Raw genomic sequence first — 22,542 nt, 5'->3', positions numbered from 1 at the left:
GTAGTCCTCTCCCTCCTTCCTTTTGTGTTATGTATAGTCTGTCCGTATTTGCTCTTGGGTGTAGTGCTTTGTGTATTGTCATATGTTTCCTGGTTTTCTGATCTATGCTGTGGAGTTCTGCCTTCGTCCATTCCACTATTCCTGCGCTGTATCTGATTACTGGCACTGCCTATGTGATTATGGCTTTTATTATATTTCCGGCATTGAGTTTTGACTTGAGTATCGCTTTGAGTCTCTGCATAAATTCTTTCCTGGTTATGTCCTTCATCTCTTGGTGTTTTATATCCCCTCCTTCCATTATTCCCAGGTATTTGTATCCAGTCTTATCTATGTGTTTGATGTTGCTCCCATCTGGTAGCTTTATCCCTTCAGTTCTCGTTACTCTGCCTTTTTGTATGTTGACTAAGGCGCATTTTTCTATTCCAAACTCCATCCTGATGTCCCCAGATACAATCCTTCCAATCTGGATTAAGGTATCTATTTCCTTGATGCTCTTACCATACAGCTTGATGTCGTCCATGAACATCAGATGGTTGATTCTGTTGCCTCTTTCTTGAGTTGGTACCTGGCATCCATCTTCTGTCGTACTTTTGTCATGGGAATCATGGCTACTATGAAGAGTAGTGGGGACAGTGAGTCGCCCTGGAAGATCCTTCTCCTTGATATTAACCTTCGCTAGTCTTATTCCAGAGCTTGTAAGTATTGGTATTCCAGTTGCGCCATTTGGTATTTTTGAGGAACGATGGATGGTTTTTCCCTCTGCCCCATATATTTTCAGGCATTCTATTAGCCATGTGTGTGGTATCATGTCGAAGGCTTTCTTATAGTCTGTCCATGCCAGGCACACTACTGTGGCGCTCGCACGAGAGAATCCCCGAGACCTTCGAGGCGAGATCCACATACTACGGGCTGCTCTATGAGCAAGAGCCCGTGCTGACATAAAGCCAGCTTAATCAAAAACAACAACAGATCCACGGCTTCGCCCAAGACCGGCCCGACCAATGAGAATGCAACTCTAGGTCCGTGCCGCTATAAATACCGTTCCGCAAACTTTCTTGCTACAGTCTCTTCAACCGACTCGTCCGAAGATGACCTACGAGTAGGTCGAAACGTCACGTAATACCAGCTATACCAGCACCAACACCAGCCCTTAAACCAAAGACGACCCTGGCCCGAACTGAACTACGCTTACGGAATAATACCGGCACTGACGACGACCCCTGCTTGACCTGGACCTGATAATCCTGTTCTAATAAAAGATTCCTTAAGCATTTACAATTTTTTGAAAATTCCCAATATGAATATTGGCCAGTTACTCAGAAACATCGCTGAGCCTGAGAAGCGAATTGTAAGGAAAATAGAAAAAACAATATATAAAATCAACTCGCTTAATTCTGCCATCCTTTTTAACAGTATTTGCCTAAAAGAGGGTCTTCTACCAAAATACACATATTATTATTATTATTATTATTATTATTATTATTATTATTATTATTATTATTATTATTATTATTATTATTATTATTATTATTATTCCTGGGCATATAACTTATAAGTGCAGTTAGAAAGGGGAACAGAAAACTACAATAGCTCGTATTTTTTCGGGAAGAAATGGTTTTCTTGATCGCATTATTAAATACCAAATGCTGTTGAGTTATCCATAGATAGCAAAATTTATTAGCTTGCGCATAGTAATATGAGTCAATTGATGGGTACCTCTGAAAAGGCGCGGGAACGTGTGTTTGTTCGTTCCCTAGCTTTGGCTTGGGCTTTAATTCTGTGCAGTGCTTTCTAAAATTGTATCATCTAAAATAATTGTGTAAAAAAATTAACGCTGAAGTACAGAGGTGGTCTTTGAACTGCTAAATTACTAAACCTTTGTATTCCAAGTTACTTGAATTTATCAATACCCTTTGGATTTGTGCATATGGAAGAGGTGACCAATTCCGTTAGAGTAACTGTTCCATGATCGTAATCCTGTTGCTTTTGAGAACGTATGAATATTTCTATATAATAGATTATATTTCAGTCAAGAAAAAATAAAAATCACGTTAACTTATACATAGTTCAAAAGATAGAAAATGGCTGTTTCCCAGATTTTCATAAGAAGAAGAGTTCACGAGAAGTCGGAATCGGACATCGGAGTTCGAGAGAGAACAGTTGAGAAAAGCAGAGACGGACTGAGCTGAAGTAGGTGGAAGCAACGTGACACAATGTCAGGAAGGGACGGTAGGTTTTTTTTTTATTTTTTTATTTTTATTGTATTGATTATTTTTTTTTACTTTGCTGTCGTTGAACTGAAGTACTCTATGACAAATGCAAATCATCTTCCAGTATGTGATGGTATCTAATTTTAATTTCAGGTGGCAAGAAAAAGCCATTGAAGGCACCCAAAAAGGGCCAAAACGAAATGGACGATGTAAGTATAAAGAACACGTTAAGCTTTAGTAAGCCCATTTTATTCTAGCCTAACCAAACCCGTCGACTTTAGTAGGACGCTGTTGAGACGTATTTTCCTATGTTTAATATTTTTGAATTTCTTGATGTACTTGATCGTGAGATAGGTAAGCCTACTGTAAGCTGTTTAGGCTAGGTACTACCTACCTATGTCCTTGTTAACATTGACTCATGTTTAGGTAGTCGCTCATGGCAAGGTTGTTCCCACGTTGGTAAGTGGCAGAAACGCCCTTATTTTTTTATTTCCTACAACCTCTGGTAGGGGGCCCCTGAGTGTGGGTTAGGTAGGGTAAAACACCGCATGACCTGCAGCAGGCCATGTACGTCCAATGCATGCCACCCTCCGAAAAAGTACATTATAACGCGTCCTGACACCGGAGATGGGCATCAGTCGCGACTTGTTGTTGGAGAAAAACAGCTAAAGACCTCTACTCTCCTTTCGAAGTAAGTATTTTCTCCAAAGTTAGAAATTAAGGCCAAATTTTAAGATTTAAACAAAGGGTAGTGAAAAGGGTGTCCACGGCAGAGGAAATCTCACCAAAACGCTTTCAAAATTTTTTTTTTTTTTTTTTTTTTTTGACGCCATCTCGATGTTTACGGAGTCGCTTGTGTCAACAAACTTCCCCTTTCCTGTTATAAATCCGGACACCACTTGTACCCACAGATGCTGGGGCACTTTAATCACAACAATCGGAACACGGTCCCTTAGCAGGACGTTTTTAAGTAAACAACTGTTTTGGTAGAAGACGACGACGAAGCGTGCACTTACTAGATAATTTTTTAAATAAATAGTAAAACATTAATAATTTACATATTTATGATTATTAATTTGAAAATATTCGTTATTGAAAAAGTAACTCGATTCTGACTCAAATTTAAGTAATTATTTTTTGGAATTAGAACGTTCTTTTAAGTCCTGTATTATGACGTCATGACATCATGACTTTCGTACCTATTGTAAATAATTGCTTTACTCAACTTTCTTGCAGAACAGTTTACCAGTTATTCATGCAGATTATCAGCTTTTCATGTAATTGGTATAATCGTAATGTGCATATATATCTTTATTATTTACTTTTTGGATATATGAAGATGTTTTACTGCCGGATTATCGCTGTAGTGTGACGCAATCGTTTTTGGTCGCTGTGCCTCTGTTTTCGCACCATAAGAAATTATGGGGCCGAATTTGCAATGACCAGAAAGTCGTTAAAAGAGGAAAGTTACCATTGAGGGGCATATGTTTTGATTGAGAAAAATACAAATTTATTCAATAGCTAGCTTGTAAAAAATACTTGATTACAAAAAACTTGATTGATAACTAAGCAGCATACCTACTATGGGTTTCAGAGACAGTGCAAGCACGTTTTTGGGCAATACCTATTTCTGTAACGAACACTCGTATCTGAACGAGATTTTGCTATAGTGCATTACACCCAGTGCCGTAATTTATAAGGGTATCGTGAATCACTAATCGTAAAGAATAACGACACTTGTCCTTGTACCAAGAGACGAAAACTCCATTATGCAGAAATGGATACAAACACGCGTATAAAGCTCCACCTACCCTCTCCCCCCCCCCCCCCTCCACCGCCTCCCCCCTCCCCCACCACCACCCCTTTCCTTCGTTCCTTTGCCTTCCTCTCTCAGTCTCCTCTCTCTCTCATCCTCTCTCTCTCTCTCTCTCTCTCGCTACTCTCTCTCTCTCTCTCTCTCTCTCTCTCTGTTGCCATTCGGTATGTGTTGACCCTCCAAACTGGGTATAAGACTACACACAAAACGTTGAAATTTGTGAAATTAGGCTATGTATTAGAAGTATATATACATAAATATTAAAGCAATTTTATCATTATTGCATTACTATGACAACTAGAATTCATGGAAACAGTTTATAATAATGAAACGGCGTATGTGTGAAGCCTCCACTAATGTGGCAACGATGATTTTGCCATTCTTAGCATGCAAACATTAAAGGTTACATTTATTTCTGGCATACGGTTATTAAAGAAATTCAAAATACAATTAAAAGTGCTAGCAAAAACAAAAAAGCAAAAAAAAAAAATTTATATAATTCACTTATCTGTAGTCGTTCCTCTATGGTTTTCGGCAGCCAGGTGTACGAAAACGTTAGAAACATTTGATTGTATCTACCTTAGAAATATCTGTAATTTTTCGGGGTAATTTGGTTGCAAAAAAGGGATAATATACATGAATTAAATTAAAACTTAAATAAAGTAAATTTGAACTAAATAACGAGTAAAGTAAACAATTTAGGGAATAAAATTTTGCAGTTTCATCGTCTGCTGTTCGTAACTGTGTTTGTGGCGCGCGCGCTTTGGAACCAGGAACAGCAACTGGTTTAAAGTGCAATGTGGAGTGAACTGAGACCAAAATGTGTATAATAACAATCAAATAAGCACTGTGGAGTTTCAGTTGTGATGGCAATAAGGATAAAAACCACCGATTACAAGGTAAAAATGAATTCAGTTCAAACCATGACCCCGGGAATAAAAAGTTTCATACTTTCAGTAATATAGGCAACAAAATGTTGTTTTATTGTGCTGATTACAACTGCAATCTTGAGTAAGATCAAAACCTGTACATCCCACGGTAGCCGCCATATTGGATTTCAAAACTGCCTTGAAAACATATTTTACGAAGAGCGTCACATGCCTATTTTAGTTCGTATGGGGCTTTCATATATCACATTATGTTGACGAAACTTCAATCTTTTGAATGGTATGCTTGGTGTTGTAATTGTATTCTTGTTTCACCATTTAAATATCGAGTGAATAAGACCTGAAAACCGTGATAAGGGTTGGTAGTCGCTGGTTTTTTCCCCCTAAATATTAAAGCAATTTTATCATTATTGCATTAGTATGACAACTAGAATTCATGGAAACAGTTTATAACAATGCGTCGGCGTATGTGTTAAGCTCCAGTAATGTGGCAACGATAATTTTGCCATTCTTAGCATGCAAACATTAAAGGTTACATTTATTTCTGGCTTAAAGTTATTTAAAAAAATCAAAATACTAATATAGACTTAAATCAATGATAAGTGCTAGCAAAAAAGAAAAAAAAAAAACACAAAAACAAAATCTATAATCCACTTATCCGTAGTCTGTTCCTCTATGGTTTTCGGCAGCCAGATGTACAACAAGGTTAAAAACATTGGATTGTATCTACTTTAGAAATATCTATAATTTTTCGGGGTAATTTGGTTGCAAAAAAGGGATAATAGACATGAATTAAATTAACATTGCAATACACTCCCAGAACACCTGAATTAGCCATGGTCACTGACCAGCCCGAACTATATCCCCACATATTTTCCCACTAAGTCGGTAATTTTAACTGTCAGCGTTACCAACGCTGCAGGTAAAATCTAGTCAAATGAGTTACCTGTGTTACCGTTGGCAACGCTGCTGCAAATACCCGCCACCAGTGGCCTTTCTCCTCAATTGTTTCTTGTTCGCCATGCTGAGTGGATCAGTCCCACATCAGGCGAACTTTTGGTCATTTAGCCCGACCCCACTCAAAGAGTTTTCGTATATTACGACCTTGGACTGTTATTAACGGTTTTTCTCCCGTTTTACTTTGGATAGCTACTTTGCTCTCGCTATGGATATGTTAGAAAATAAACGTCGTCGCCGTCTGCAAATGCCTCTGCTTCTGCTTCATCTACAGTTCGACGATCGAGCCTCCTACTGCTGTATATGTTGGTGCTCATCGGCTCTGCACGCCCTTCTAGCGTAGGATGAGTACCCTCACACGTGATCGACATTCTTTTCGTTATTTTGTGTAGGAAGGTTCAGTGCAATGCCAGTCAGAGATGTTTGTCTTGGTCAGGAGACAAGGAAACATTAGTTAGTTATTCTAGAAATTAGTGGACAGGTCATCATCTAGTATGTTAAGCATATTTCTATTCTGACGAATAATTTAACTGTTATTAGTAGTATAGTTGATTCTAATCGTTCTTTTTCAGCCCCCCTGCCTGTTCCAGAACCAGGCTTAACGGGTGCTGGGGGTAATGGAGAACCACAAGCCTCCGAGTGGGTAGGTTCTGCTCCTCCTCTCTCTCTCTCTCTCTCTCTCTCTCTCTCTCTCTCTCTATCATCTCTCTCTCCTTTCTTCTCTCATCCTCTCTCTCTCTCTCTCTCTCTCTCCCCCCCCGGGTGCGGAGCAGATAGTGTTGGCAGCAGATTCCCCTCCCCTCAATGTGTAAGTTCTCAGGATGATAAAAAATTAGGTCAGATACAGACGAGTAGGGATAATAGGCTACATAGTGTTCAGGGAGAGAAGTGCAGGCTTCTTTGGGTCGGTTTTCTATTATAAGTAGTAGTTTATAGAGGGACAGTGTTTTTAGAGCCTCTTTGGGTTTTCCTGCTTCGAGTTCCTTACATCAGAAGCTTTTAGGCCATAGTTGGTCTTTCAGATCTGGTTTCGGGTCTGTCGGGTTATGAAGGGTTGAGTACTGCTCCCTCTGTTCAATGCATATTGACTTACAATAATTCAGTATGTAGAGAAATCAAATAAAATTAACTACGGCTAGCCTAGCCTAAAGTATTCGCTGTACTACATATCGGTAGAGTGATTTTTATAGTGGCTAACGCTGTAGGCTCAAGGCATTCTGACTTCGGATAATTCAGTACAGGTGTAATTGAAAATGAACGAGAATCCGATCCTAGGATAATTCAATATGAATGTAATCGAATAAAATGAAGATCAGATTCTGTCCGACTAAAGCATTATAATTGTATTATATGTATCATCACATTAGCGTAGTATAAACTAACTCGGCAGTCATTCACGCTGGAATCAGCTGATCACGAATACGGCTTTGCGTCGCCGTATCCATCTCATTCTGTCCTGATTGGCTAGCATGACTAATGTAACAACTCTTCCTCACTTATGCCAGGTTTGTACAAACGTCTTGAAGGAGACGTGTTTTCAACTATGTTGACATTTAACATCGTCAATAAGGTATCTTGTGCCATATAATCAGATGTCAGATATAAGGAATTCGTATTTATGACGTCTTCATACGTTTAACCCTCTTACGCCGGAGCCCTAAAAATCAAAACGTCTCCCGTATGCCGGGCCTGGTTTGGAGTGAGCGCGGAAGTGGAAAAAATAATTTTTTCAAAAAATTACAGCGCACGTACTTTTGAAGATTAAGAGTTCATTTTTGGCTCCTTTTTTTGTCATTGCCTGAAGTTTAGAATGCAACCATCAGATGAAAATAATATCATTCATCATATGTAAATAATGCGATATATGGTAGCAAAAAAAAAAAAATTCATACATAATTGTATTCAAATCACGCTGTGCAGAAAACGGTCAAAGCTAACCAGTTACTTTTTTTTGCGTTGTATTGTACACTAAATTGCGATCATTTTGATATATAATACATTGTAAAACAATAAAAGCAACACCGGAAAAATATTATCACAAAATGATGTACGAATTCGTAACGCGCGGACGCAAAAAAATATTTTTTTCAAAAATTCACCGTAAATCACAATATTGTTCTAGAGACTTCTAATTTGTTTCAAAATTAAGACAAATGATTGAATATTATGATACTGCAAGAGTTTTAGATTAAAATTGCAGATTTTGACCATTTCGGACGAGTTAAAGTTGACCGAATGTCGAAATTTTTATATATATTTTGTTTTTTTTATATGCACATATTTCGGAAATGGAAACAGCTACAACCTTTAATTAATTATTTTTTGTTGTTATTCTTCATGAATTTGCGCACATTTTGATATATGAAACTGTATAAAACGGCTAATATGAAAAGGAGCAAATATTAGGATAATGCGATTTACGCATTTCGGAGATTTTCGGCCGCGAAGCGGCGCGCGGAGGGAAGAAAGATATTTTTTTCAGAAATTCACCATAATCACAATATTGTTCTAGAGACTTAAAATTTGTTTCAAAATGAAGATAAATAAATGAATATTACTAAGCCGTAAGAGATTTAGCTTACAATTACGTTTTTTGACCATTTCAATTGCGTCAAAGTTGACCAGTACGTAGTATTTTTTCCAATTATCGTAATTTATATGCAGATATTTCAGAAATGAGAAAAGCTACAACCTTTAATTATTTTTTGTTGTATTTGCCATGAATTTACGCACATTTTGATATATGAAACTGTATAAAACGGCTAATATGAAAAGGAGCAAATATTAGGATAATGCGATCTACGCCTTTCGGAGATTTTCGGCCGCGAAACGGCGCGCGGAGGAAGAAAGATATTTTTTCAGAAATTCACCATACATCACAATATTGTTCTAGAGACTTCAAATTTGTTTCAAAATGAAGATAAATAAATGAATATTACTAGGGCCGTAAGAGATTTAGCTTACAATTACGTTTTTCGACCATTTCAATTGCGTCAAATTTGACCGACGTAGATTTTTTTTTCCAATTATCGTAATTTATATGCAGATATTTCAGAAATGAAGAAAAGCTACAACCTTTAATTATTTTTTGTTGTATTTGCCATGAATTGCACACATTTTGATATATGAAACTCTATAAAAACGGCTAATATGAAAAAGGAGAAAATATTAGGATAATGCGATTTACGCATTTCGGAGATTTTCGGCCGCGAAGCGGCGCGCGGAGGGAAGAAAGATATTATTTTCAGAAATTCACCATACATCACAATATTGTTTCTAGAGACTTCAAATTTGTTTCAAAATGAAGATAAATAAATGAATATTACTAGGTCGTAAGAGATTTAGCTTACAATTACGTTTTTCGACCATTTCCATTGCAGCAAAGTTAGACCCGTACATAGTTGTTTTTTTCCAATTAAGCGTAATTTATATGCAGGTATTTCAGAAATGAGAAAAGCTAACACCTTTAATTATTTTTTGTTGTATTCTTCATGAATTTAGCCACATTTTGATATATGAAACTATAAAACGGACTAATATTGGAAAAGGAGCCAAATAAATTAGGATAATGCGATTCTAACGCCTTTCGGGAGATTTTCGGCCGCTCGAAGCGGCCGCGCGTAGGGAACGAAAGATATTTTTTTCAAAAAAGCTTCACCATAAAATCACAATAATTGTTTTCTAGAGACTTTTCAAATTTGTTTCAAAATAAATATAAATAAATGAATATTACTAGGCCGTAAGAGATTTAGCTTACAATTACGTTTTTCTACCATTTCCATTGCATCAAGTTGACCGTACGTAGTTTTTTTTTCCAATTATCGTAATTTATAGCAGATATTTCAGTATGAGAAAAGCTACAACCTTGAATTTTTTTTTTTTTTTGTTGTATTTTTCATGAATTTGCGCACATTTTGATATATAAAACTCTATAAAACACGGCAAATATGAAAAGGAGCTAGTTAGGGATTTAATACGATATACGCATTCGGAGATTTTCGGCCGCGAAGCGGCGCCGCGGAGGGAAGAAAGATATTTTTTTCAAAAATTCACCATAAAATCACAATATTGTTCTAGAGACTTCAAATTTGTTTCAAAATGAAGATAAATAAATGAAGATTACTAGACTGTTATGTTTTTTTGCTTACCCAAAAATACCAACATAAAAAAAAAATAAAGATATATAATAATATATATATATATAAATATAGATATAAATATATATATATATATACTATAGATATAATATATATTATATATATATATATATATATATATATATACATATATAGATATATATATATATATATATATATATTTATCATATATATATATATATATATATATATATAATATATATGTGTGTGTGTTTCTTTATTTATTACATTTTTCCGATTCTGGTACGAATACATAAAAAAAATAAAAGGAATGCAGGTGACACTTTTCTTTTTGCATACAATGAAATATCGTATTTCATGCATAGATACTGAGATACAAAAACTTGAAAATAAAAAAAAAAAAATAAATATAAAACAAATGCAGAATACTCACTCCTAATCCTGACTCTTCGTTCTATTCTTGTTTTCTCCCTCCTCCATTGAAGAGTCTTGCATTTTTTTCCTCTCGACATGACGAGGTACAGGTGGAGGAGGGAGAAAACGCGCGCCCTTTACGGCCGCTGGGATAGGGCGCGGTTTCCGTGCGCCCTCCCTTGACCGCCGCTGAGTCGCACTCCAATAGAAGACCACACTGTGGTATTTGCGGTCACAACTCACTTCCCCGAACCTGCATAGAGCTATCTTGCAGGTGCGACAGAAGAACCGGGTGTCTCTCCTTCTGCCATTCATATGGCACACCCGGCACCGTTTCTGCCTGCGCCCTTCTTGGAGATCCAGTGTGTGATCCCCTGGCATCAGCCGACACGGAGGGTCCACTACCCGACGAGAAGGGGCGGCGGCAGCAGGGGCGGCGGCAGAAGGATGACCGAAGTTGGCACCCCGAAGGTCCTGCCATTTTCCTCTATGGGTTAGATCTACAGCTCGGGGCAGGGGGGCAGACATGGAAGGCCACTCATTGGGATCAAAGTTGATGAGGGCTTCCCCGGCTGCCTCGAGGAACTGTAAGTGGCTCATCCTCCGTAGATCGGGACCGTAGTACCCACAGTAGAGTACGTAGGCATTTTGGAGGGCCAACTGCAGAATGTATTTCAGGAGCTTTTGGGTCCATCTCCTGGTTCTCCTGGTGAAGGGATAATATTGGATGAGTTGATCAAAGAGATCAACTCCTCCCATGTGCCTATTGTAGTGCCCAATGACGGTAGGGCGCTCTACACGAAACTGCTCATACACAACTCGGCCCTGTCGACGCGTCTTCTTCGCTGCACGATCTCCTCTTGGACAGGTTCATGGCTCGTCGTAATCATGGGGACGAGTCGGACACCCTTCCAACAGATGACGAAGACAGCTCCCTTCCGCCGCCACGTGTGTCTCCTCTTGCCAGATGTTGCTGATGGCTAGCGTACCTCTTGAGGGAATTCGGGGCCCCACGCACCAACCAAAGGGTACCACTGACGTGAACACCTGCATCATACAGTTCCTGGGCCAGGGATACCGAGTTATAATAATTATCCATAAACAGGTGGTATCCCTGGTTACGGAAACGATCCACAAGCCCGAAAACAGTTTCACGCATCGTGGAGAAGACCCCGGAATACACCGAAAAGTCCACGACGTAGCCAGTGTAGGCCTCGGTAATAAAAAAAAATTTCACGCCATATTTCTTCGGCTCTTGGGGTTATACACTTGATGCTTAGACGTCCTTTGTAAGGCATCATCCCCTCATCTAAAGAAAGGTTCTTTCCAGGAATCACGAGAGTTTTACAGCGTTCCACGAATATATTCCAACACTGGGCGCACTAAAATGAGGCGATCAGAGTTATTTCTTAGCCGGGAGGTTATGGGCCCTTCGGTTGAAAGGCGTTAAAATTATTCTGTCCAACGCCAGGAAAGTATCCACGGGCGGGGCATAATGCCGGGCACATAGGGCGTACATAAAAGAAAATTACGCCTCCAATACATCCTGACGTCGGCAAGCCAGGAATCATCCAAAAAAACGTGGAGCCCCAAAAATGCGCCATGTCAGGGAGGTCGCAGCCTCGCCAGTGATAAGATAATGTCGTGCGTAGTTCATCACGGCAATACCTGGCGCTTAGTCCGACCGTCCTCTGCTACGCCAGGTACTCCAGCAATTCCCGCGTAAGGAAAATTGAACAAAACCCAGAGCAGTCAGGGGAACAGGTACGGTGAGCCCAGGATTTGCCGTAAATGGATGCATGGTAGGTGGTGTGGGGTCCTCTGTCCACCCATCGTCGCTCTCAGACGACCCTAGGCTAGCACGACTATCCGACTTCCTACGTGCCCCTGCGCGCGCGCGGGCACGATTTCCCACACGAACCCCCCTCACTGGCCCATCTCCCTCACTCAAGCCTTCGCTTTCTGTATCCCCATCATCATCGCCAACAAAAACTTGATCCTAAATCATCGTCCTCCCCCTCCTCAGATCATAAGCACTATAACTACTAATTCTAGTTCACTTTCGGGATGTGGACCCTCGAACGGACATTGGGGGCAAATAATCCTCGTCATCACTATGATCGGGAGTAATGTCCTCGTCACTGGATGACCAACCGCCATCAAAATGAGGACTTGCCAAATGCTCTCGATCGAGCTCCGATAAATAATCGTCAATGTCTCTTGGTTTGAGCCCTCCCAAATTCCTACGAATGCCCCTAAGGATGGCACGATGTTTCCTTGGGGTTACTAACGGCAAATGAGACACATTTGAAGCACTTTCATCGACACGTGGTCGCACAGAACGGCGTTGAGGAGCGAGGTCAGGTTGGGTGCTGGGTCCTTCGCCAGCATCCAAGTCCAAAACTCTTCTAACACGATCCCTTCCGACGGGTAAAACGCACCTTTCGCGTGTCATACGACGGTCAGACATCTCTATGAACGTTCTGTACCAACACAAATGTTCAAAGTCTCGCACAAGCTCGGTCAAATACGATTGCGGCAAAAGATCGCTGACGGATGATGCTACGATGATGCTGGCTGGAGCGAGAAGGAAGGATTCCGCGCATGCGCACTAAGAGTAAATTGGGTCACGGCTTCAAAACAAAACAACGGCCTTGATCCGTGATCTCCCAGCATCCCCCAAGGCGCGTGATTCAAAAGTTTTCGGCTGGTAGGCCTATAAGTATTTTTCCGCGAATTTAAAAAAAACTTTTTTGAGTCTACGTATGGTACGTCCAATCGGCATACGGGAGACATTTTGACTCTACGTTTAATACGTCCAATCGGCGTAAGAGGGTTAACAGACTAATTGCCGTCAGTAATTACATTGTGCTTATGTCAATTACAGTTACAAATAATTACCAGTCATATCAAATTACAGTGACAACTGAAATTAATATTAGGCCTAATAAAGTTAATTTAATTACCTTAAAATATTAATTTATTACTTTTCAATCTAATTACAGTGGTCCCCCCGTATTCGCGGGGGATGCGTACCAGACCCTCCCGCGAATAGTTAGAATCCGCGAATGTTTGGAACCCCTATAAAAACGCTAAAAACAGCCTATTTTGTTAGTTAAAACTTAAGAAAAACCACTAAAAATTTTCATACTTGGTTTTTTTAATAGTTTTATCACAAAAAGTGCATTTTATGATGAAATTGATAACAAAAACCAGGAATTTGTGGATATTTCTCATAGAAAAATACCGCGAATGCGCGAATTTTCCGCGAATAATGCAGGGAAAGGTTCCCGAGAGAAATCCGCGAATGTGAGAGTCCGCGAATCCGGAGAACGTGAATACAGGGGGTCCACTGTACAATTATAGAAGCTTGTCATCAAACAGCACTGTTGTAAGAAGGCGTGGCTTAGACAGACAATGATGCCGGCTAGTCTGTTTCCTTGGCTCCAGATTCAACCATATCACTTGGTCTTGGCTAATGTTTTTGTTCCTAGTGAGCATATTAATGAATATCTGAATACTTATGGAACGAAGTCATACTGTTCGTCTTACGATGTAATTTAAGGCCAAAATCTGACTAATACGTCTCATTGGAAGCTAGTTTTTCCCTCAGGTTAGATGGCGTAAAATTTAGCAATTCCGTTCGTTTTCACTTGTTTTCATAGGTATTACGAACCTTACACTTTATTAATCCTTTGTCGGTGTGAAAACAACAGTAATGAGCGCTTTCATGCTATTACTTTTCTTTTACCACGGCTGCGTTTGAATTCATACAAAAGCTTGGGACTTCTGTCCAGGTTGCTGATGCACGTAATTTTGCCTTATCAGCTCCAGCTACATTTATAACATGAATACAGTAATTACCGTCGCACGCGGATGAATACAATAAAGTGATGTTGCTATAGGATTCGATCGCATTAGCAACAAGTTCTCGTTCGGTTGTTCATAGCTGTACGCAGTTATACGAGTATGTTATCATCAAGATAATACCTTTTTAACTTAGAAGAGGGTGCAATTTACGGAGGTGGAGATGTTAGACGATTGTAATCTCTCTCTCTCTCTCTCTCTCTCTCTCTCTCTCTCCCTGATATATTCTCTCTTCATCCTATTTTCCACCCTCTCCTAACACTTGACTCTTTGTGTAACAGAAGTGTTTTTCTTCCTGTTACACCTTTTCAAACACTTTTCTGTCAATTTCCCTTCAGCGCTGACTGACCTCATAGGTCCTAATACTCGGTCTTTGGCCCAAATTCTATTTTTAAACCCAACAATCTCGCTGTCTGAGGCACGATGCTGCCTACGCCAGCTGCGCGAGAGATATAGGAAGACTTATTTGCATGTAGTGCCGATTTTAAATACTAACCCCATCGTAAATCGAATTAATGCAAGTCAATTACTGTAGCTTCAATACGGACTATATTCATGATCACGTCTTGATCATTTTCCTGATTTTCTAATGTTTCTCAGATTATCGTGGGGAACAGAGTCGGTCTAGTTTTCTCTCTCGCCCAGTTTTTCTGTTAACTTATAATGTCTTTACACAATCTTCTTTAGCTGCTCATTCTTCGGATGTCGCTTCGGAGTCTTCTCCCTCATCCTGTTTTTATTTGCCAATATCACAGCAGAGCCAGAGTTTTCTCTCTCTCTCTCTCTCTCTCTCTCTCTCTCTCTCTCTCTCTCTCTCTCTCTCTCTCTCTCTCTTCCTTCCACGGGTCATGTAGTTCTCAGGCTGCTGGTGTTGATGCTTCAAGGCGGTATCCGCAACTACGTATTTTCATCCTTACTTGTTTTGAGACGTAGTGTGTCCTCCGTAGTTCTTGAGGAGGCTACGGCAGTTGGAGATTCATCTGCGCCATAGTTGACTGTATTGATACCGGTTGTCACCACCCACTCCTTTCATAGGTTAGTTAGTAATCTTCCTTCTTCGTTCCCATTTATATACCTTAGGTGTGTGAGACTTAACGTGCTTACCGCGGTAATTGCTGGGGGGCTACGGTTGTTGGCAGTTCGTCTGCATCGTAGTTAGCACCTTTTGTGCCCTCGGCCCCCTTTCTTAGGGTAGCTGGTAATTTCCTTCTGCGGCTCCCATTGGTTCCGCAGTTCGCAACCCGTTATTAAAGCACTATGTACCGCACACTTGGTTCTCCACCTGCACAGTGTCGGCGCTAGGTGCTCCGGTGGTTATTCATAGTGACTTCTCTCTCCCCTTATTTTCTCAACTTTTTCCTGCTGTTTTTTGGTTCCACCTTAAAGGGTTTTCAAGGTGGGTTCGACCTTGATTCCGTGTCTACTGGGAGTACTTCTTTCCCTCACTTGCTCCGGACTCCAGTCTAGGTTTAGTATTGGTAACGCGGGTTAGTTGGATCGCGTTTTGCGACCTCTTCGCTCTTAGGTGTGCGGCTCGCCTATTGTCGTCCCGGTCTCGTGTCATAGTCACTGGCGAGTGCGGAGTTTCACAGTCAAGTGAGACTGGTTCAAGGTTAGGTCATCGTCTTGATGGTACACGTTTGGCGCATCAGTATGGGAGTGACTTGCAAGGGTGGGCATTTTGCCAAGCTCAAGGTATATGTATTCGGCTCAGGTGTAACGTTATCGTCACTGGGTAGTGAGGGTGTTTCGCAGTCGAGGTTCAATTCTCGGCCATTCTACTGAGGAGTGAGAGATGTGTATTTCTGGTGATAGAAGTTCACTCTCGACGTGGTTCGGAAGTCGTGTAAAGCCGTTGATCCCGTTGCTGAATAACCACTGGTTCCATGAAACGTAAAAGCACCATACAATCAATCAATCATCAATTTTACAGTTTCGCGGAACTGGTAACAGTTCGGCTTCGCTCTTGTGAAGGGCTGGACAGCGGTCGGACAGAGGGTTACATCATCATGTCTGGGGGGGACTGCGGGTTGCGCAGTCGAGTACGACTGGCACAGGAGTTTATCATCTTCTTGTTGGTATATCGTTGAGCAATCGGATCGGTTGGCTCAGATATGATGGCATCTTGTATGTCGTTTGGTATCGAGCACCCAGGCGTAGTAGGTTCCGGGTTCTTGGGTGCTGCTCTTGTGGGGGGTTCGGTTTTTCTCCTTTTTCCTGTTCCGGTGTGGCGGGACAGGTCTGACAGAGGATAGATACCTTTGAAGAGAGACTCGTTTGCTAGTTGTTTTTCCGGCGAAGGAAGCAAGTATAACGGATTGTGGACTTTGTCCATTCTCTCTTTCCGCATTCCAGGCCAAGGAGGAATCTCAGTTAATTCAAGTAATGTTTGATACGTTATATTCAACCAAACCAGCAGTCTCATACATCAAGTAGGCTAGTCTGGTTTCGGCGAGTCTGGCAGTTTTTTAGGGAAGGACTAAGCTAGCATCACTTTTCTGTTTAAGGTAGTAACTCTCTGCCGGTTTACGAGTCAGTTTGAGGTTTTTCTCTATTGGGTTCCTTCGTTGATTCGTGTGGTAGGGGTTACGGATCATGAGGCTCGTATTTGGAAGAGGCTTTGTCCCACTCTGTGTGGATGTGGTGAGAGTTGATGGGTGTTTCTCTGAGCCTCGACTGTTTGATAACCTCTTCACTTTGGTTTTGAGGGGGTTTGCATACCCAGACAAACATATTTGAGGGTTATGCTATGTTCTTGTCAAGGATAGGAGGGACTATTGTTAAATTATTGCCTCAGCGCTATCCGGACACTCAAAAGAAAGGGGTTCTTAGTCCAATCCAAGGGCGCAAAGTGTCGCGGAGGGCTACCCTTTGGCTTCCGGAGGAATGTTTCGCTGTCTGCGATTGTGTAGGTGGTTATTTGAGTCGGTCGTGGTTTTTCACAACACCGTACCTAAGGGAATTTCAGTTTCTTCAGAGAGGTTACTCTCGGGGTCCTGTCGTTGCGGTAACTCAGTTTATAGTTGGCTTGGTAGAGTTATGGTGTTAGAAGTTTAGGGAGGCAGTGGTAGTCTAAATGAACTTTATGGTGTTGAAGTTTAGGCAGTGATAGTCTAATGAACTTGAGTTTTTATACATTCAACTTCCCTGCCAGATATATACTTAGCTATAGACTCCGTCGTCTCCGACAGAATTTCAAATTTCGCGGCACACAGCTACAGGTAAGGTCAGGTGATCTACCGCCCTGCCCTGGGTGGCAGGACTAGGAACCATCCCCGTTTTCTAATCAGAATTCTTCTGTCGCCGGACCATCAACATTTGTTGTTGGGTTCCTCTTCGATTGGTTTTCTTTTTTCTTTTTTCACCGGCAATTGCATCTTCTTGACTCCGACGTTTGGTGACGTATCTGGATTGTTGGATTGGCATACGCTTTTGTGGACTGTTTTGTGGACTTGATTTTGGATTTTTCTTTAAATATGTCTGACTCTGGTATGGTTGTGAGAACTTGTTGTGAATGTAGGCTGTAAGGTGAGGTTGCCGAAAGCTTCGGTAGACCCTCACACGGTATGCAAGAGGTGCAGGGAGTATGAATGTTCTTTTACTAATACTTGTAAAGAATGTGAGAACTTGAGTGAGAACGAATGGAAGAATCTAACTAATTATTTAAAAAAGTTAGAAAGAGAAAGAGCGAGGAAGGCTTCTCATAGAAGTTTAAGTAGTTCTAGATCTGAACTAATTCCAAGCTTGGGTATCTTCCCCAAGGGTAAGTATTGCTACTTCTCCTTCCATTGCAGCCCTTCTCCTATTGCAGAACCTGTAGATCCAGCGAAAGAACTGCAGATCTAAAAGCAGCCTTCAAAATAATGGAAAACAAAATGGCTGCCATACAAGGTAAGGCTAGTGATTTGTCATTAGACAGTGATATAAGTGTCCCCAGTGTAGTGGAGGGGGCATCTGGTCGGCTCAGCAACGCTCCTAGGTCTAGACCTCTTCCAAGCTCACATGCCCAGAGGAGAAGGAATGTCGAAAGCCGAAAGGAGTTTTTGTGGAGAATCCCCACCGATCAGGTGTCCCTTCGGCGGTTTCTGTGACACCCCAGACTGCCAAGGACCGCTATTGTAAAAGTGATTCCTAGTGAGTGTTTCTCGTCGTCGGGATCTTCATCACGAGACGTGATTGGAGAGATTCCGATCGATCTCAGGCCTCTCAAGAGGAGTTGGAGGGCGCCGACTATTGACTCGAGCCCTGAAAACTTCCCTGAGGAGTCTCCATCGGGAGTTAAGAAGGCGAGAAGAGCCATTCTTCCAACCAGAGTGAGAAGGAGGCAGGAGGTGGAGGCTATGGACTCCTCCCCTCCTCCTTCCCCTCCTCCCGAAGAGGATAAAGAGGAGGCTACAAAGAGGTTCATGATGGCGATGCAGGAAGAACAGATTTCGTCATTTGTAGGAGTCCTGTCAAAGGAGCCTCCTAGAAGGAAAGACACTTCCCTTCCTATTAAAAGATCCTCCAGACGTATGGAGGTATCTACCTCCAGGATCGATACTCCTACACGAGGTGAGGTTTCCTGTACGAACCTGGATGAAACAATCACACGTCTGGCACCGGCCAGGAGTGAGGAGTCACCCAGGAGGCAGGAGCCAAGAGCCAGGTAGTGAGGTAGTCAACAGGAGGCAGGAGCCAGAGCCAAGGAGCAGAGGCCAGGCAGCCGGAGGCAAGAGGGCAGAGCCAGGAGGCAGAGCCAAGAGGCAAGAGCCAGGAGGCAAGAGGCAGGAGTCAAGAGGCAGAGCCAGGAGCCAGGAGGTAGGAGTCAAGAGGCAGGAGCCAGGAGTCCGGAGTCCGGAGTCCGGAGTCCGGAGTCCGGAAAGGAGTCCGGAGTCGGAGTCCGGAGTCGGAGTCAGGAGGCAAGAGTCAGGAGGCAAGAGTCAGGAGGCAAGAGTCAGGAGGCAAGGAGTCCAGGAGGCAAGAGTCAGGAGGCAAGAGTCAGGAGGCAAGAGTCAGGAGGCCAAGAGTCAAGAGCCAGGAGTCAAGAGTCGGGGACTCGTTCCTGGAGGTTATGACTCTTCGCCAAATGGAAGCTCCTCTCCTTCAGAACATAGGAGGTCTTGGAAGGACTCTTCCTCAAAAGGAGAACTTCTCCTTCGTCGGATCGAGGGTTAGACGAGTTGTCTGACGACGATCCTCCTGCTAATGAGGGACTTCGAGTTACAAAGTCTTGGCCTCTTTACTACTACAAGAGTTTGGAGATTCTCTTAGTCCTGCAGCTCCTCCTTCTCCTCGTTCGCTCTTTTCGAGCTCAGCTACGGCTAAATCGTCGGCATTCTTGAAAATGAAGCCTGCGATATCAATGAAGAAGGCACTCCATTCTTTAGATTCTTGGATGGACAAGAAGAAGGAGTTAGGAAAGACGGTATTCTGCATGCCTCCTTCCAGATTGCACGGGAAGAGAGGTATTTGGTATGGGACAGGAGAGACTATGGGTCTTTCTTTACCCGCCTCTGCAGATGCCGACTTTGCCAGTTTAGTGGAGGCCTCCCTAGACGTCACTCCTTAGGATCGGTCAGAGCGACGTGGAGCACTTCAGAGTGACACCTTTCTAAAGGGACTTTTTGTCACTTTAGAGGTGTTCAATTTTCTGGATTGGTCGCTCGGAGTTCTGGCCAACAAATCTAAGGATCCGGAGTTTTCTGAAGAACCCAGAAATTCTCCATAGCGTTCTGTCCTGCATGACAAGGCGGTACAGGACGTTCAGGTGAAGTGGCTTCACTTTTCGGTGCTGGTCTCCTGAAAAAGAGAGATCAGTGTATGGTTCCCTTTTATCGAAAGGGGTTTCTCCGAGCCAGAGGACTGCCTTACTGTTCGCCCCGCTATCAGATCATCTGTTTTCCTTTCCTCAGTTAGTCAAGGATATATCTCGCTCACTAACTGAGAAGGCAACACAAGACCTACTTACTCAAACGTCCAAGAAAGGACGACCGGTAGTGGCGACGGTTAAGAAGGAACCTCGTCCTACTCAGCAGCCCTTTCTTGGAGGTGCAACGGCTCGTCCCCCTGCCAGAAAGAAGAGCTCTGAAAAGAGAGGAAGGTCTTCATGTTAGACGCATTCAAAGAGAAAAAAATCTAAGTGACCTTGTTGCTCCTCCAAGCACCAGTGGGCGCCAGACTCCTGAACTTTGCAGGAGTATGGGAACAAAGGGGAGACGACCCTTGGTCAGTGTCGGTCCTGAAGAAGGGATATGTAATCCCCTTCGACAACAAACCGCCCCTAACATCTACGCCTCGGAACTGTCAGCGAGGTACAGAGACCCGTTAATGCGAAAGACTCTTCTTCAGATGGTGGAGCAAATGTGGGAAAAAGAGGCCATCGAACTGGTACAAGATCCACACTCCCCGGGATTTTACAATCGCCTTTTTCTAGTACCAAAGGCATCGGGGGGGTGGAGGCCAGTTCTGGACGTAAGCGCTCTGAATCGCTTCGTACAGAAAAAGAAGTTTCGTATGGAAACGTCCGCCTCTGTCATGTCGGCGCTTCGCCCAGGAGATTGGATGGTAGTCTCTCTGGAACCTACAAGACGCCTATTTCCCACGTTCCCATTCACCATCAGTCAAAGAAAATATCTTCGCTTTGTGATAGGAGACAAGATCTTTCAATTCAGGGCTCTGTGCTTCGGTCTGTCTACAGCCCCACAAGTATTCACCAACCTCATGGCGAATGTAGCAAGATGGCTTCACCTAGAAGGGATAAACATCTCCCTCTACTTGGACGACTGGCTGATCAGGGCCAAGTCGAGGAGTCAGTGCTTGGAGGACTTGGAAGTAACAAGGAACATGATAGATTCGCTAGGGTTGCTCGTCAACCTCGAGAAGTCACAACTGATCCCCAGCCAGAACTTGGTCTATCTGGGGATTCAGATGGATCTCGGGGTTTTCGGGTATATCCTTCGCGAGAAAGAATTGCTCGAGGTTTGTCGAGAATCTCGAGCTTCTTAGAAAGAAAAGGACAGCTCAGCGAGGGATTTACCTGAGCCTTTAGGGACCCTGTCCTCATTGGAGAAGTTCTTCTCGCTAGGGAGACTTCACCTACGCCCTCTTCAGTTTTTCCTCAAAGAGTGTGGAGCTGGAAGACGGGTCAACTCTCGGACATCTTCCAACTTCCACAAGAAGTAAAAGAGCATCTGAGGTGGTGGATCCCTCAGCTTCAAAAAGAACGAAGGCTTATCGCTTGCTCTGCAGAACCCAGACCAAGTGTCGCTTCGGAGTCGGGATGGGGAGCGACGCTGGGAGCAAGGGAGGTGTCAGGCACCTGGACAAAGAACAGGTGTCCTGGCACATCAATTGCAAGGAACTTGTGGCCATACACCTAGCCTTAAAGTCCTTCGAAAAGATAGTCAGAGACGGGGTAATACAGATCAACTCAGACAACACCACGGCTCTGGCTTACATAAGAAAGCAAGGAGGCACGCACTCGTTCTCCCTCTATCAGTTGACAAAACACCTGTTAACCTGGAACGGAAGAAAGAGGCATAACTCTCCTCACAAGGTTTGTTCAAGGGATCAAAAATGTGAGAGCGGACAGACTGAGCAGGAGAAACCAGTCCTTCCCACAGAATGGACTCTTCACGAGAAGTGTGTCGAAGTCTTGGTCCCTGTGGGGGAGACCTCACATAGACCTGTTTGCGACGTTCCTATCCAAAAAGAATAGAGACCTTTTGCTCTCTAGTAGAGGATCCGAGAGCCTTCGCTATAGACGCGTTTCTCATGGATTGGTCGGGTGTGGACGCTTACGCCTTTCGCCCCCGTTCAAAATCCTGGGGGAAGTGCTCAGTAAGTTTGTAGCTTCGAAGAGCACGAAGTTTGATACTCATAGCCCCATTTTGGCCAGCCCAGGAATGGTTCACAGGAGGTACTGGAGTGGATAGTGGACTTCCCCAGATCGCTTCCAAACAGACACGATCTACTCAGACAACCCCACTTCGAGAGGTTTCATCACAACCTCCCAGGTCTCGCTCTGACTGCCTTTCGACTATCGAAAGACTTGTCAGAGCGAAGGCTTTTCTCGCGAGGCTGCGGGCTCTATCGCTAGAGCCCGCAGAGCTTCGACGAGAAGAGTATACAGTCGAAGTGGGAAGTCTTTAGGAGTGGTGTAAGGTTCAGAAGCTGTCCTCCTCCAGTACCTCTATAGTGAATATTGCCGATTTCCTCCTCTTTCTGAGAAAGGAGTCACACCTATCTGTCTCGACAATAAAAGGATACCGAAGCATGCTGTCTTCGGTTTT

At 42.7% G+C, this 22,542-nt stretch overlaps 1 long non-coding RNA gene across 1 annotated transcript in view; it reads left to right on the top strand.

Annotated features, from left to right (window-relative positions):
* The first annotated feature begins 2,029 nt into the window (after nucleotides 1-2,029).
* Nucleotides 2,030-22,542, top strand: part of LOC135217091 (uncharacterized) — a 54,671-nt gene continuing 34,158 nt past the window's right edge. The window contains exons 1-2 of the long non-coding RNA XR_010315045.1: nucleotides 2,030-2,229; nucleotides 2,364-2,419. This is a non-coding gene — a long non-coding RNA (uncharacterized LOC135217091). The remainder of the gene's footprint in view (nucleotides 2,230-2,363; nucleotides 2,420-22,542) is intronic.

This window comes from Macrobrachium nipponense, chromosome 7, assembly GCF_015104395.2.
Source record: "Macrobrachium nipponense isolate FS-2020 chromosome 7, ASM1510439v2, whole genome shotgun sequence".
NCBI lineage: Eukaryota > Metazoa > Arthropoda > Malacostraca > Decapoda > Palaemonidae > Macrobrachium > Macrobrachium nipponense.
The sequence above is the reverse complement of the archived record's forward strand: the minus strand, read 5'-3'. Positions and strand labels throughout refer to the sequence as shown.